We start from the raw sequence: 14,720 nt of genomic DNA, 5'->3' as shown, positions 1-14,720 counted from the left end.
TCAATGTGAGTGAGTAGGTGAGGGAGTCCTGGATTAGGGGGTGTCTGGGTAGCCGGACTATACCTTCAGCCGGACTCCAGGACTATGAAGATACAAGATTGAAGACTTCGTCCTGTGTCCGGATGGGACTTTCCTTGGCGTGGAAGGCAAGCTCGGCGATGCGGATATTTAGATATCCTACCATTGTAACCGACTTTGTGTAACCTTAACCCTCTCCTGTGTCTATATAAACCGGAGGGTTTTAGTCCGTAGGACAACTTCATCATACAACAATCATACCATAGGCTAGCTTTTAGGGTTTAGCCTCCTTGATCTCGTGGTAGATCTACTCTTGTACTATCCATATCATCAATATTAATCAAGCAGGACGTAGGGTTTTACCTCCATCAAGAGGGCCCGAACCTGGGTTAAACATCGTGTTCCTTGCCTCCTGTTACCATCCGGCCTAGACGGACAGTTCGGGACCCCCTACCTGAGATCCGCCGGTTTTGACACCGACATTGGTGCTTTCATTGAGAGTTCCTCTATGCCGTCGCAATCAGGAAGGATGCCTCTTCCCGTCTTTAAAGACGCGCCGTTACTAAGGGAGCCTTGGCTGTCGGCCAAACTCTCCGGCTAGGCGGGTTTCTCATGACCGCCTGTTCGGCCGTTGAGCTGACGGTGACCTCTCGGGTCATCAAAAGCAATCTTCACGTCAGCTCGGAACTCGTCGAGCAGTTAGATCCAATGGAGCTCTCTTTCGTAAACGAGCTCTTGAATCGCATCGCCGCCTTGGGGGTCACTATGGATTATGACCAGGTTGGGCTTAAACCCGATCTAATAGAAATTAATTCTCCCTAAGTCACCCATCACGTTGCCGTGGTAGAGGCACAGTGCGGCGACGCTTCATCTATCTTAAGGACTAGCTACGTCCGGATTCCCGATCCCTCCAAGCCAGATACCCGCGGAGGGGAGGATGTAACTCAAGACCTGAACTTAGAATCAGGCAACGGGCTAGATTCACTGGACAACATCCAAGAATCCAAACTTCAGAGTTCGGAAACTCCTTGGCCTCTAAGTCTTAGATTGGGTGAAGTTCCGGATTTAATTCCACCCACCCACCCGAACATAAGCGATCTATCCCAAATCAGGCAAAAGCCCGAAGAAACAATACATCATTACTGGGCAAGGTTCCTCCTGGTTATGAACAGGATAAAGGACTGCCGCGAGGAAGACGCAATCTCAATCTTTTGCAATAATTGCACGGACAAGGGAATCCTCAACGCCACAGGTCGTCGTGATATTACACGCTTCTCTGACTTGGCGTCCATAGTACAAAAGTACTGTGCGATGGAAAGCGCCCGGAAAACTGAAACTAAATTTTGGGACAATCCAGCCCTGAATAGAAACCTCGTCCGAAATAAAAGGGTGCATCATCATCAGACACCCGGGTTAAAAACCAAAACCCTCTACAGGGCATGGAACCGTACTGGATGGATAGCTTAATGGACCCTGTAAAATTCATAGTATAGAGGACGCCACACCAACTCATAGCCTTAGAGCATGTTGGATACTATGGCAGGTGGCCAAAAGGGGCGAAGATCTCCTAATTCCGGAGGCCGCAGAAAACCACCTCAGGGACTCCAGTACAGTCTTAACAGTCTTCGAGACTTTCACATCAAATAATATGCGAAAAAGAACACTCCGCAGCCTCGCCGAAGTCTATCAAGTAGCAACAATAAACCCATGGAGTGACACGGCCATTACTTTTAATGCCAGTGATGAACCTAAAATCCGAACAACTCGAGCACCAGCCGCATTGGTACTCAGTCCTATAGTGGACGGATTTCGCCTCACCAAGGTACTCATAGACGGAGGCAGCGGATTGAACCTCATTTATGAGGAAACCCTTCAAAAAATGGAAATAGACTGGAACCGCATTGAGCGAAGCGGCACAACATTTAGAGGAATAATCCCTAGTCGGGAAGCGCGCTGTGCAGGAAAAATCACACTAGATGTGGTGTTCGGCACGCCGGATAATTATAGGTCCGAAGAGGTCACATTCCAAGTGGCCCCATTCAGTAGCGGATACCACGCTCTGCTGGGGCGGGAAGCATTTACAATCTTCCAAGCAATACCCCATTACGGGTACATGAAGCTTAAGATGCCCGGGCCGAACGGAATCATCACTCTCGCTAGTGATCCGGACATAGCACTCCGCGCCGAAAACAAGACAGCTGCATTGGCCCTTGAGGCACTGTCCGAAGCCCTAGCGGCTGAGGAACTTACTATGCTGCGCTCCACGATAAATAGGGACGATGTGATACTCGATAAAAGATCCAAGTCCACCTCCTTTAAACCAGCGGATGAAATAGTCAAATTCCAGGTCCATCCAATGGACCCCAATAAAACAGCTTCCATCGGGGCACGATTAAACCCCGATGTAGACGTCGCACTGCGAGAATTCCTACGAGAGAACTGGGACATTTTTGCCTGGCACCCTTCAGACATGCCAGGAATCCCACGCAGGCTGGCCGAACACAGCTTAAATATCCTAAAAGGATGCAAACCTGTCAAACAAGCCCTTCGGCGTTTCTCTGAGCCCAAGAGACAGGCAATGGGAGAGGAGCTAGCCAAACTATTGGAAGCCGGATTCATCAGAGATATAAAACATCCGGACTGGCTAGCAAACTTGGTGATGGTACCAAAGAAGGACAAATCCTGGCGCATGTGCGTTGACTTCAAAGACCTTAACAAGGCTTGCCCAAAGGATCCCTTCCCCCTCCCCCGCATCGATCAAATTATCGATGCCACTGCAGGACACGATTCGTTGTGCTTCCTCGACACATACTCCGGTTACCATCAAATCAAGATGGCCGAGTCAGACCAAGCCGCAATGGCATTCATCACCCCATACGGCCCATTCTGCTTCAACACAATGCCTTTCGGGCTCAAAAACGCCGGCGCAACATATCAGCGCATGATTCAGACATGTCTGGCAAACCAGATCGGCAAAACAGTAGAGGCATACGTGGATGATGTGGTCGTAAAAACAAGACATGTCGAATCTCTAGTAGACGACTTGAGGCTTACATTTGACAACCTCCGAGCATATGACATCAAGCTAAATCCGGAAAAATGCGTTTTCGGCGTTCCAGCCGGAAAGCTCTTGGGCTTCATTGTATCCGGTAGAGGAATCGAAGCAAATCCAGCCAAGATCCAAGCTTTGTCACAATTGGATATCCCAAAGGACCTCAAACAAATACAAAAATTAACCGGATGCGTGGCGGCTCTAAGCCGCTTTATCTCCCGGTTGGGAGAAAAGGCGCTACCCCTCTATCGCCTCCTTCGGCGCACCGAACACTTCGAGTGGACGGATGCCGCCACGGCCGGACTCGAGGAAATAAAAGCCATATTGGCAACAAACCCCGTCCTGGCCGCGCCAAACATCGGCGAACCAATGCTATTGTACATTGCAGCAACCCATCAAGTTGTCAGCGCAGTACTCGTCGTCGAGCGGGAAACGGACGGACACAAATTCCCCCTTCAAAAGCCGGTTTACTATGTGTCCACTGTCCTCACCCCATGCAAATCACGGTACCCACATTATCAAAAGATTGCATATGCGGTATTCATGGCATCCCGGAAGCTACGACACTACTTTCAAGAGTGTTCAATCACAGTAGCATCGGAAGTACCACTCAACGATATTATAAACAACCGTGACGCAACGGGCCGGATTGCAAAATGGGCCATCGAGCTCCTCCCGTTCGACATAACTTATAGGCCACGGCGAGCTATCAAGTCGCAAGTTTTGGCCGACTTCGTCGCAGAATGGACGGAGGCCGAACTCCCTAAAGAGTACGGCACATATTCAAACTGGATCATGCACTTCGACGGTTCCAAAATGTTGGCCGGACTAGGGGCCGGCGTCGTTTTGACGTCCCCCACAGGAGACACAGTTCAATATGTACTCCAGATTATGTACACGGACTCCAACAATGCAGCCGAATATGAGGCCCTTTTACATGGTCTCCGGATGGCAGTATCCATGGGCATTCAACGCCTAGAGGTGCGCGGGGATTCGAACCTCGCGATATCCCAAATAAATGGAGACTTCGATGCCAAGGATCCAAAAATGGCAGCTTACCGCAACGCCGTCCTCAAAATGTCAGCTCGGTTTGAGGGGCTCGAATTTCACCATATAGCCCGAGAAAACAATCAGGCGGCAGACGTCCTGGCACGCATCGGCGCAAAACGCGATGCGGTCCCCCCCAACATCTTCCTGGAAAGGCTGTTCAAGCCATCCGTAGTATGGGAAGGGGAACATGGCAATATTAGCCCGGACCCAACCGCACTGTCCGACGCCGAACAATCTGACATAATCGGAGGCTCTGCCAATGAAATCACAACCTCAGCCCACGTACTAATGGCCGTTATCGCCCCGTGGACAGAACCATTCCTAGCCTACCTTACTAGGCAGGAACTCCCAGAGGACCAAAACGAGGCACGCTGTATAGTGCGGCGATCTAAAGCCTATAAAGTCCATGAGGGAGAACTTTATAAGAAAAGCACTACCGGAGTCCTTCAAAGGTGCATCTCCGAAGAGGAAGGGCGGAACCTGCTGGCTGAAATTCATGCCGGACTCGGTGGCCATCACGCCGCAGCTCGGTCCCTTGTAAGCAAGGCTTTCCGTACAGGCTTTTATTGGCCGACGGCCCGGGCGGACGCTCAGGACTTGGTCCAACGATGCGCCGGTTGCCAGCTTTTTGCAAACCAAAGCCATATGCCACCCACCGCCCTCCAAACTATCCCCATCACTTGGCCTTTCGCGGTCTGGGGGCTTGACATGGTGGGACCCCTTAAAGGCGGAACCCACAAGAAAAAATACTTACTGGTCATGGTGGATAAGTTCACCAAATGGATAGAAGCCAAGCCTGTTAAGACGGCCGAATCCGGACCTGTGATAGACTTTATATCCGGGGTCGTACACCGTTATGGCGTCCCCCACAGCATCATCACCGATAACGGCACGAACTTTACGGCCGATGAGGTAAAACTCTGGTGCAAAAACATGGGCATCAAGCTCGATTATGCTTCCGTCTATCACCCACAAACTAACGGTCAGGTCGAACGTGCAAATGGTCTCATCATGAGCGGCATCAAACCCAGATTAGTGCGGTCCCTCAAGGAATCTAACACGCACTGGGTAGAGGAGCTCGACTCCGTACTCTGGGGGCTGCGGACCACGCCGAATCGCACCACCGGATACACACCATTTTTTATGGTGTACGGCGCAGAGGCAGTCTTGCCCTGCGACATAATTCATGACTCACCTCGAGTGCGCATGTACGAAGAAAGGGAAGCCGAGCTCGATCGGCAGGACGGTTTGGACGCCTTAGAGGAGGAGCGCGACGTGGCAAAAGCCCGTTCCGCATTCTATCAACAGCAGGCTCGAAGATATCAAAGCAGAGAAGTGCGGGCCAAAAACTACAACGTTGGCGAATTAGTTCTACGCCTGCCGGACAAGAAAAAGGACAAGCTGAAGCCCAAGTGGGAAGGTCCCTTCATAATCGACCAAGTCCTGACTGGTGGAGCATACCGCCTGCGAGATGCGTCGGATAACCGACTCGAGCCGAACCCATGGAACGCAGCCCGTCTCCGAAGATTCTACGCCTAGCGCCGGACTCTGTGTTTGTCTCCTTCCTCTGTCCATTTTTTACATTTTCTGTCTTACATTTCTCTCCTTCCCCTCTTTTCTTTTATAGCCCTTAAAGGCTCCTCAAGTGACGTGCTACTCGCGCTCATTAAACCTGGGGGCTTCTTTAACAGAAGCTTATTTATACGGGCTTCACGCCCACCACATGTGTCAAACTTCCGCATGTACCTTTTCTTCACCATTATATGCATCGATATGACTTAAGTTTTGGCCAAGCTGGGTTGCCTGGCTCCTGTGCTTACCCCTACGTTCCCGATTGTTCGGCTAGGTGGTAAAGGGAGCACCTCTGCGATTGTTACTGCCGGATCAGCCGGATGTGTACCTCAGACTGGGTGAAGCCGAAAGCTAGCGTTCTTAAGGGAATATTCGGTCGGTGAACTAAAAGATGACCTTTTTTACTTATTTATATATATGCCCCCAGATGATTTTCCTGCGTTTGCAGTCCGGACATGCACTTTAGGGCATGCCTCCCAGAGAAAGGAACCCCTAACGGAACTATTCTCTCTGGAAGATGTTTCTTACTAACCATGTAATATAACATAACTAGTTGGGCACTTGTCTGATAAAGCACTAATGACCCCTACGCCTGGTCTCCATGCATACCCCGGTTCTTACATAACCGGTAGGGTATTCGGACACACTCCGGACCGTCAGGTCCTGAGGTTGAAGCGAAAAGGTCGGCAACGACAAACGATCTACAATCCGGCTAGAAGGCATTACACATGTCAATTAAAAATTACATAGTCACTCTGACTGATTGTATTCCTCTTCAATACCATCTAACAGGCTGTCTAACTTACAGTCCTGCTGGGAATACTTTGCGGCCAATTCTACTTGGCCGTACACTAAGCTTACAGGGATCTCCTTCCCGTCAGGCCCCACAGGTCCGACCTCGGCCATGTGGTTTGGGTCAGACTTCGTGTACCGCGTCTTCACCATGGCCCAGGCCTCCCTAGCGCCTTGTCGGCAGGCCGATATCTTCCACAACCGGAAGCGCCGCCGAGCTCCCTTAAGCTTCTCCGAAAGCTCTCCAAGGCCCTCGGGCATGGAGTGGGAAGGCCATAAGGCTTGGGCAACGCCTCGCATCGCCTGCCGAACTCGCTCGTGCAGTTGCGAGAGCTCGGGAAGAAGGTCACCCGTAGAACCGGGCATCTCCTCTGCAGGACGACCCGTTAGCATACCTACAGACATTACTCTGTTAGTCGACTTCCTCGCCGAACTCTTTTCTTTCAAAGATTCGCTTAAGCACTTACTAAATATGCCGCGTCGAAGCCGCTGATTCTCCTTAGTAGAGTCCGACAGCTGGCCACGAACATCTTTAAGTTCAACGTCCAGCTTGGTGTTGGCATCCTGAAGATCATTCTTCTCCCGCCTCACCCTTGTCAACATACTCTCACCGGCCTTTAGCCGGCGCAAGAGTTGTTGCCTCTCCGGATCTAGTCCGGCGCCATCTGCAATATGATTTGTCAGATTTACACCCACGCCGCACTTCGCAAGATACTAATCTTTCGAAGTGTATCTTACCAGAGGGGGTCTCTTTGGGCTCCCCTGCCGCGGCTAGTGCGGCCTCCAGTTGGGCTTTGCACTCTTCCAGCTCCTGGGACAGTACGGTATTCTTCTCTGTAAGAACCTGCATAACAAATGATCCTTAAATCAGTTACCCTAACTGTTTCAAGTCTCGTGGGCTACTGGTATATATATATATTTACCAAATTTTTCTTACCCGTATGTCTTTTACATATTGCTCCGTGGCTCTGGCTAAACCATTTTGAGCGGCACGGAGATACGCATCTCCCGAATTGAAGGCATCTAATGCCTCTTGGGAGAAACAAGCGTCGCGAAGAACTGTCCGGCGACGCCTGTGGTTCATGGCACTCTCCACCTCGGAATTGGTGGCAGACAGCCTGTCCGCATCCTCTGTCGGAGGAGCGTCCGGTGCGCGCCTTGTGTTCGCTTCCGCTTCCGGGCCAGGCGTTGGAGCCTGGCTGGTGGAGGCGCGATTGGCAACCTCTCCGGATGTAGTCCGGCGAGGTCTCTTCGTCCTGAAGACAGCACGAACGTTAATATGCCCTGAAGGAATAACACCAGGGAAAAAGAGGGTGCGCTATACCTTTGCGCCGGCGTCTCAGTCCGGACTACATTCCTTTTTACCCCACGGGGCCCTGCGGCCCCTCGTTGGCTAGCCGCCGCAGGTTCGGCCTCCCGCCTCGGAAACCTCCCCTGCAAAACACGGTCGTTGTCAGGAAAACTGAAATGCGTGAGAATGGATTCCTTCTCAAGGGGATGAGACTCCGCTCTCTGTTACCTGGGAGGCCGGGATTAACCCTGGGTAATCAGCCGTAATGGCCACCAAGGTATTGTCCTTGCTTAGCTGATGAAACACCCCGTCAATCAGCTCCACCGATATGTCCGGATCCTCTTCGGAGTCCGGATCGAGGGACCGTTCTGGATCCTCGGGCTGTGGGGGACGGCTGTTTATATCCTTTACTTCCTGACGCAGTTCCTGCGTTGAAATCGGAAGACTACATATTTAATCATGGGAATATAAAACGGATGGGCAAGCACAATTGTCCACTTACCCAACTCGGAGGGTTGTACATAGAAAATCCGCCCTGCGGGTTGACGCGGAGGAATTCCTCCTCTTCTCCCTTGTACAAAGAGGATAAGATCTTTACTAGAGCGGCAGCTGAGGCTGGCCCCTTACGACCGTAACGGGTGGCGTCATCCTCCCCGTTAAAATCCCACATGGGGTGGCCTCTATATTGAAGCGGCTGCACCCCCCGCATAATGCATGCGGCCATGACTTCAATCATGGTTAGTCCGGAATGAGCCAATAGTCTTATCCGACCCATCAGGTGAAGGACGTCCCTGTCGCCTTCTCTCTGAGAGCTCCGCGGACGCCAGCTTAGGCGTTTCTTTAAGGGAGCACTGTTGAATTCGGGGAGACCGGCCCGGATAGGATCCGGCAGCGGGACATCATCTATATAAAACCATTCCGAAGGCCAGTCCTCGGACGCCTTCTTTGGGGTTCCGGATAGATATCCGGTCCCGGCGATACGCCACACTTCGGCTCCGCCCACTTGATATATAGACCCCTCTTGAGAGCGGGGCACCAGGCAGAATAACCTCTTCCACAGCGCGAAATGAGCCTCAACACCCAAGAATAGCTCGCAAAGGGCGACGAAGCCCGCGATATGCAATATAGAGGCGGGCGTGAGATTGTGCAGCTGGAGGCCGTAGAACTCCAGAAGCCCACGGAGAAATGGATGAATTGGAAATCCAAGTCCTCTTACTAGATAAGGGACGAGGCACACCCGCTCTCCTTTGGAGGGATTGGGGGTGCTCTCCGCTTGCTCTCCGCCATTATAGGTGGCGAGTCCGGCTCGGACCGGGACCATATAGGCCTGAGGGAGAAATCCCTTGGCCTGAAGCGACACTAGCTCGCTGTGCGGGATGGAGCACCTCTCCCAGTCTCCAGGTTTAGGACTGGAAGGGCGAGAGGAGGAGCTGCGACGGCTGGCCATGTTGGAATGGACCTTTGCTGGAGGCGCTCTGATGATTACTCGCGGAGAGGAGAAGGTGTGGTTTGGATCTGAATCCCCATCCCATTAAATAGGCGGCTCGTTTATGCGGCTAGGGGTGTGAATGTAAAAACACCCCGACTTTTCGCATTCGTTTAACACGTGGAAGACGGCCATTATTGGGCGTGGAAGCCAAGGTGCGCTACATTACGAAAATCGGACATTATTCAGCAGGTACACGGAATTTGGAGAAGAACCCGCCTTGCAATGCCGAAGACAATCTGCGCGCCGGACTCGTCGTCATTGAAGCCTGTTTCGGGGGCTACTGAGGGAGTCCTGGATTAGGGGGTGTCCGGGTAGCCGGACTATACCTTCAGCCGGACTCCAGGACTATGAAGATACAAGATGGAAGACTTCGTCCTGTGTCCGGATGGGACTTTCCTTGGCGTGGAAGGAAAGGTCGGCGATGCGGATATTTAGATCTCCTACCATTGTAACCGACTTTGTGTAACCCTAACCCTCTCTGGTGTCTATATAAACCGGAGGGTTTTAGTCCGTAGGACAACTTCATCATACAACAATCATACCATAGGCTAGCTTTTAGGGTTTAGCCTCCTTGATCTCGTGGTGGATCTACTCTTGTACTATCCATATCATCAATATTAATCAAGCAGGACATAGGGTTTTACCTCCATCAAGAGGGCCTGAACCTGGGTAAAACATCGTGTTCCTTGCCTCCTGTTACCATCCGGCCTAGACGCACAGTTCGGGACCCCCTACCCAAGATCCGCCGGTTTTGACACCGACAGTAGGGATTGCCATGCAATGGATGCGCTAGAGCTATAAGTGTATGAAAGCTCAAAAAGAAACTAAGTGGGTGTGCATCCAACTTGCTTGCTTACGAAGAACTAGGGCATTTTGAGGAAGCCCATCATTGGAATATACAAGCCAAGTTCTATAATGAAAGATTCCCATTAGTATGAAAGTGACAACATAGGAGACTCTCTATCATGAAGATCATGGTGCTACTTTGAAGCACAAGTATGGTAAAAGGATAGTAGCATTGCCCCTTCTCTCTTTTTCTCTCATTTTTTTAATTTTTTTATTTGGGCCTTCTCTTTTTTTATGGCCTCTTTTCTTTCTTTTATTTGGGCTTCTTTGGCCTCTTTTATTTATTTATTTTCATCCGGAGTCTCATCCCGACTTGTGGGGGAATCATAGTCTCCATCATCCTTTCCTCACCGGGACAATGCTCTAATAATGATGATCATCAGACTTTTATTTACTTACAACTCAAGAATTACAACTCGATACTTAGAAAAAAATATGACTCTATATGAATGCCTCCGGCGGTGTACCGGGATGTGCAATGACTCATGAGTGACATGTACGAAAGAATTATGAACGGTGGCTTTTCCACAAATACGATGGCAACTACATGATCATGCATAGCAATATGACAATGATGGAGCGTGTCATAATAAATGGAACGGTGGAAAGTTGCATGTCAATATATCTCGGAATGGCTATGGAAATGCCATAATAGGTAGGTATGGTGGCTGTTTTGAGGAAGGTGTATGGTGGGTTTATGATACCGGCGAAAGGTGCGCGGTATTAGAGAGGCTAGCAATGGTGGAAGGGTGAGAGTGCGTATAATCCATGGACTCAACATTAGTCATAAAGAACTCACATACTTATTGCAAAAATCTATAAGTTATCAAAACAAAGTACTACGCGCATGCTCCTAGGGGGATAGATTGGTAGGAAAACACCATTGCTCGTCCCCGACCGCCACTTATAAGGAAGACAATCAATAAATAAATCATGCTCTGACTTCATCACATAACGGTTCACCATACATGCATGCTACGGGAATCACAAACTTCAACACAAGTATTTCTCAAATTCACAACTACTCAACTAGCATGACTCTAATATCACCATCTCCACATCTCAAAACAATCATCAAGCATCAAACTTCTCTTAGTATTCAATACTCTATATGAAACTTTTTACTATTCTTGGATGCCTGGCATATTAGGATTATTTAAGCAAATTACCATGCTATTTAAAATTCTCAAAATGATATAAGTGAAGCATGAGAGTTCATCTATTTCTATTATACCACCACCATGCTCTAAAAAGATATAAGTGAAGCACTAGAGCAAACGACAAACTACTCCGAAAGATATAAGTGAAGATCAATGAGTAGTCGAATAATTATGCAACTATGTGAAGACTCTCTAACATTTAAGATTTTTCAGATCTTGGTATTTTATTCAAACAGCAAGCAAAACATAATGAAATAAAATGACGCTCCAAGCAAAACACATATCATGTGGCGAATAAAAATATAGCTCCAAGTAAAGTTACCGATGAATGAAGACGAATGAGAGGATGCCTTCCGGGGCATCCCCAAGCTTAGGCTTTTGGTTGTCCTTGAATATTACCTTGGGGTGCCTTGGGCATCCCCAAGCTTAGGCTCTTTCCACTTCTTATTTCATAGTCCATCAAATCTTTACCCAAAACTTGAAAACTTCACAACACAAAACTTATCAGAAAACTCGTCAGCTCCATTAGTATAAGAAAGTAAATCACCACTTCAAGGTACTGTAATGAACTCATTCTTTATTTATATTGGTGTTAAACCTACTGTATTCCAACTTCTATATGGTTTATAAACTATTTTACTAGCCATAGATTCATCAAAATAAGTAAACAACACATGAAAAACAGAATCTGTCAAACACAGAACAGTCTGTAGTAATATGAATCAAACGTATACTTCTGGAAGTAATACGTCTTCAAAAATAATTCTCAAATAAATTTCTGGACCTGAGGAATTTATCTATTAATCATCTTCAAAAATAATTAACTAAATAGCACTCTCCAAATAAAAATGGCAACAATTCTCGTGGGCGCTAAAGTTTCTGTTTTTGACAGCATGATCAACAAGACTTTCCCCAAGTCTTCCCAAAGGTTCTACTTGGCACAAACACTAATTAAAAGCATAAACCACATCTAAACAGAGGCTAGATGAATTATTTGTTACTAAACAGGAACAAAAAGCGAGGAACTAAAATAAAATTGGGTTGCCTCCCAACAAGCGCTATCGTTTAACGCCCCTAGCTAGGCATGATGATTTCAATGATGCTCACATAAAAGATAAGAATTGAAACATAAAGAGAGCATCATGAAGAATATTACTAGCACATTTAAGTCTAACATGCTTCCTATGCATAGGGATTTTGTGAGCAAACAACTTGTGGGGACAATAATCAACTAGCATAGGAAGGTAGAACAAGCATAACTGTAAAACTTTAAGCACATTGAGAGGAGACTTGGTATTATTGCAATTCCTACAAGCATATATTCCTCCCTCATAATAATTTTCAGTATCATCATGAATGAATTCAACAATATAACCAGCACCTAAAGCATTTTTTCATGATCTACAAGCATAGAAAATTTACTACTCTCCACATAAGCAAAATTCTTCTCATTCGGAATAGTGGGAGTATCATAAGAGACTCGAATACTATAAATTATTTCCATATTAAAAGAGTAATGTTAAGAAAATGGGTAACCATAATCATGACAAGTTTTATAAATATAATCACTACTTTTTATAGTATAAGTATCATCACAATAATCATCATAGGTAGGAGGCATACTATCATCATTATAAATTTGCATATCAAAACTTGGGAGACTAAAAATATCATCTTCATTAAACGTAGCATCCCCAAGCTTGGGGAAAACATTAATTGCAGCAAATATATTCTCAAAAACATCATCTTCATCAAACGTATCATCCCCAAGCTTAGGCCTTTTCATATCATAAGCATAATCACTCTCATCATTAATAGTATGGATAGCACCAATAGTATAGCAATTATCATATTCTTCCAAGCAAGTACCAAAAAGATTTTCAAGATCATAAGAAGTATCATTATCTTCCACAATTATATTTTCATGAGGCACAATAGTAATGGGAGCACCATTATTTGGGAGGGGTACCTTTTTACCTCTCTTCCTTTTTCTTTTCTTCTTCTTCACCACATCATGTGTGGGTTCAATCCTCTTTTTGGAGCTCCTTATTAATGAGATTGGTTGAATAGGAGGCTCCTCCTCGTTACCTGATTCATCATAAGAAATAATAGGAGGATATTGGGAAGTCTCTTCCCTTTCATTAGTACTCTCTTCATCTTCTATTTGTTTTCTTTTCTTTATGTAGTTGGCAATATAAGGATTTTCAATACAATTCACCGCACAATACATATAAATTTCCTCTAGATCAAAATGAAGAACTCTATCAAGGGAAAATTTTGGAATATCCTTAGTTATACGTTTCATTTCTTCATAACCCAAGAGTAAACTAAGTTCATTATGATGTGCAAGGGAAATCAAGTCATCACAATTTTTGGACAAGATACGATCATGAAACAATTTGCATTGGGTATTGAAATGATCATGCTCACTGCAAAGTTCACAAGTACGGCTAAGAAAATATAAATTTTCAGCACAATCATCTAGCCTTTCTTGCAACCATTTAGTTTCTAAATGCTTATGCCTCTTGCAATATCTATATTCCCTATTTGGTGTGTTCGTACAAACCCAATGTACTCCACAAAAATTGACATGTTTATAGGAGACATCATAACTAGTGCAATCATCATTAGTATCATGGGTATTCAAAGAATTCGTACTAACAACATCGCAATCATGCTCATCATTCAAAGATTTAGTGCCAAACATTTTATAGATTTCTTCTTCTAGCACTTGAGCACAATTTTCCTTGCCATCATACTTACGAAAGATATTAAAAAGGTGAAGCGTATGAGACAAACTCAATTCCATTTTTTTATAGTTTTCTTTTATAAACTAAACTAGTGATAAAACAAGAAACTAAAAGACTCGATTGCAAGATCTAAAGATATACCTTCAAGCGCTAACCTCCCCGACAACGACGCCAGAAAAGAGCTTGATGTCTACTACACAACCTTCTTCTTGTAGACGTTGTTGGGCCTCCAAGTGCAGAGGTTTGTAGGACAGTAGCAAATTTCCCTCAAGTGGATGACCTAAGGTTTATCAATCCGTAGGAGGCGTAGGATGAAGATGGTCTCTCTCAAGCAACCCTGCAACCAAATAACAAAGAGTCTCTTGTGTCCCCAACACACCCAATACAATGGTAAATTGTATAGGTGCACTAGTTCGGTGAAGAGATGATGATACAAGTGGTATATGGATGGTAGATAATAGTTTTTGTAATCTGAAATTATAAAAACAGCAAGGTAACTAATGATAAAAGTGAGCGTAAACGGTATTGCAATGCGTTGAAACAAGGCCTAGGGTTCATACTTTCGCTAGTGCAAGTTCCCTCAACAATAATAGCATAATTGGATCACATAACTATCCCTCAACATGCAACAAAGAGTCACTCCAAAGTCACTAATAGCGGAGAACAAACGAAGAGATTATGGTAGGGTACGAAACCACCT

The sequence above is a fragment of the Triticum aestivum genome, chromosome 4A, assembly GCF_018294505.1.
Source record: "Triticum aestivum cultivar Chinese Spring chromosome 4A, IWGSC CS RefSeq v2.1, whole genome shotgun sequence".
Taxonomy (NCBI): domain Eukaryota; kingdom Viridiplantae; phylum Streptophyta; class Magnoliopsida; order Poales; family Poaceae; genus Triticum; species Triticum aestivum.
Note: the sequence above shows the minus strand (reverse complement) of the source record.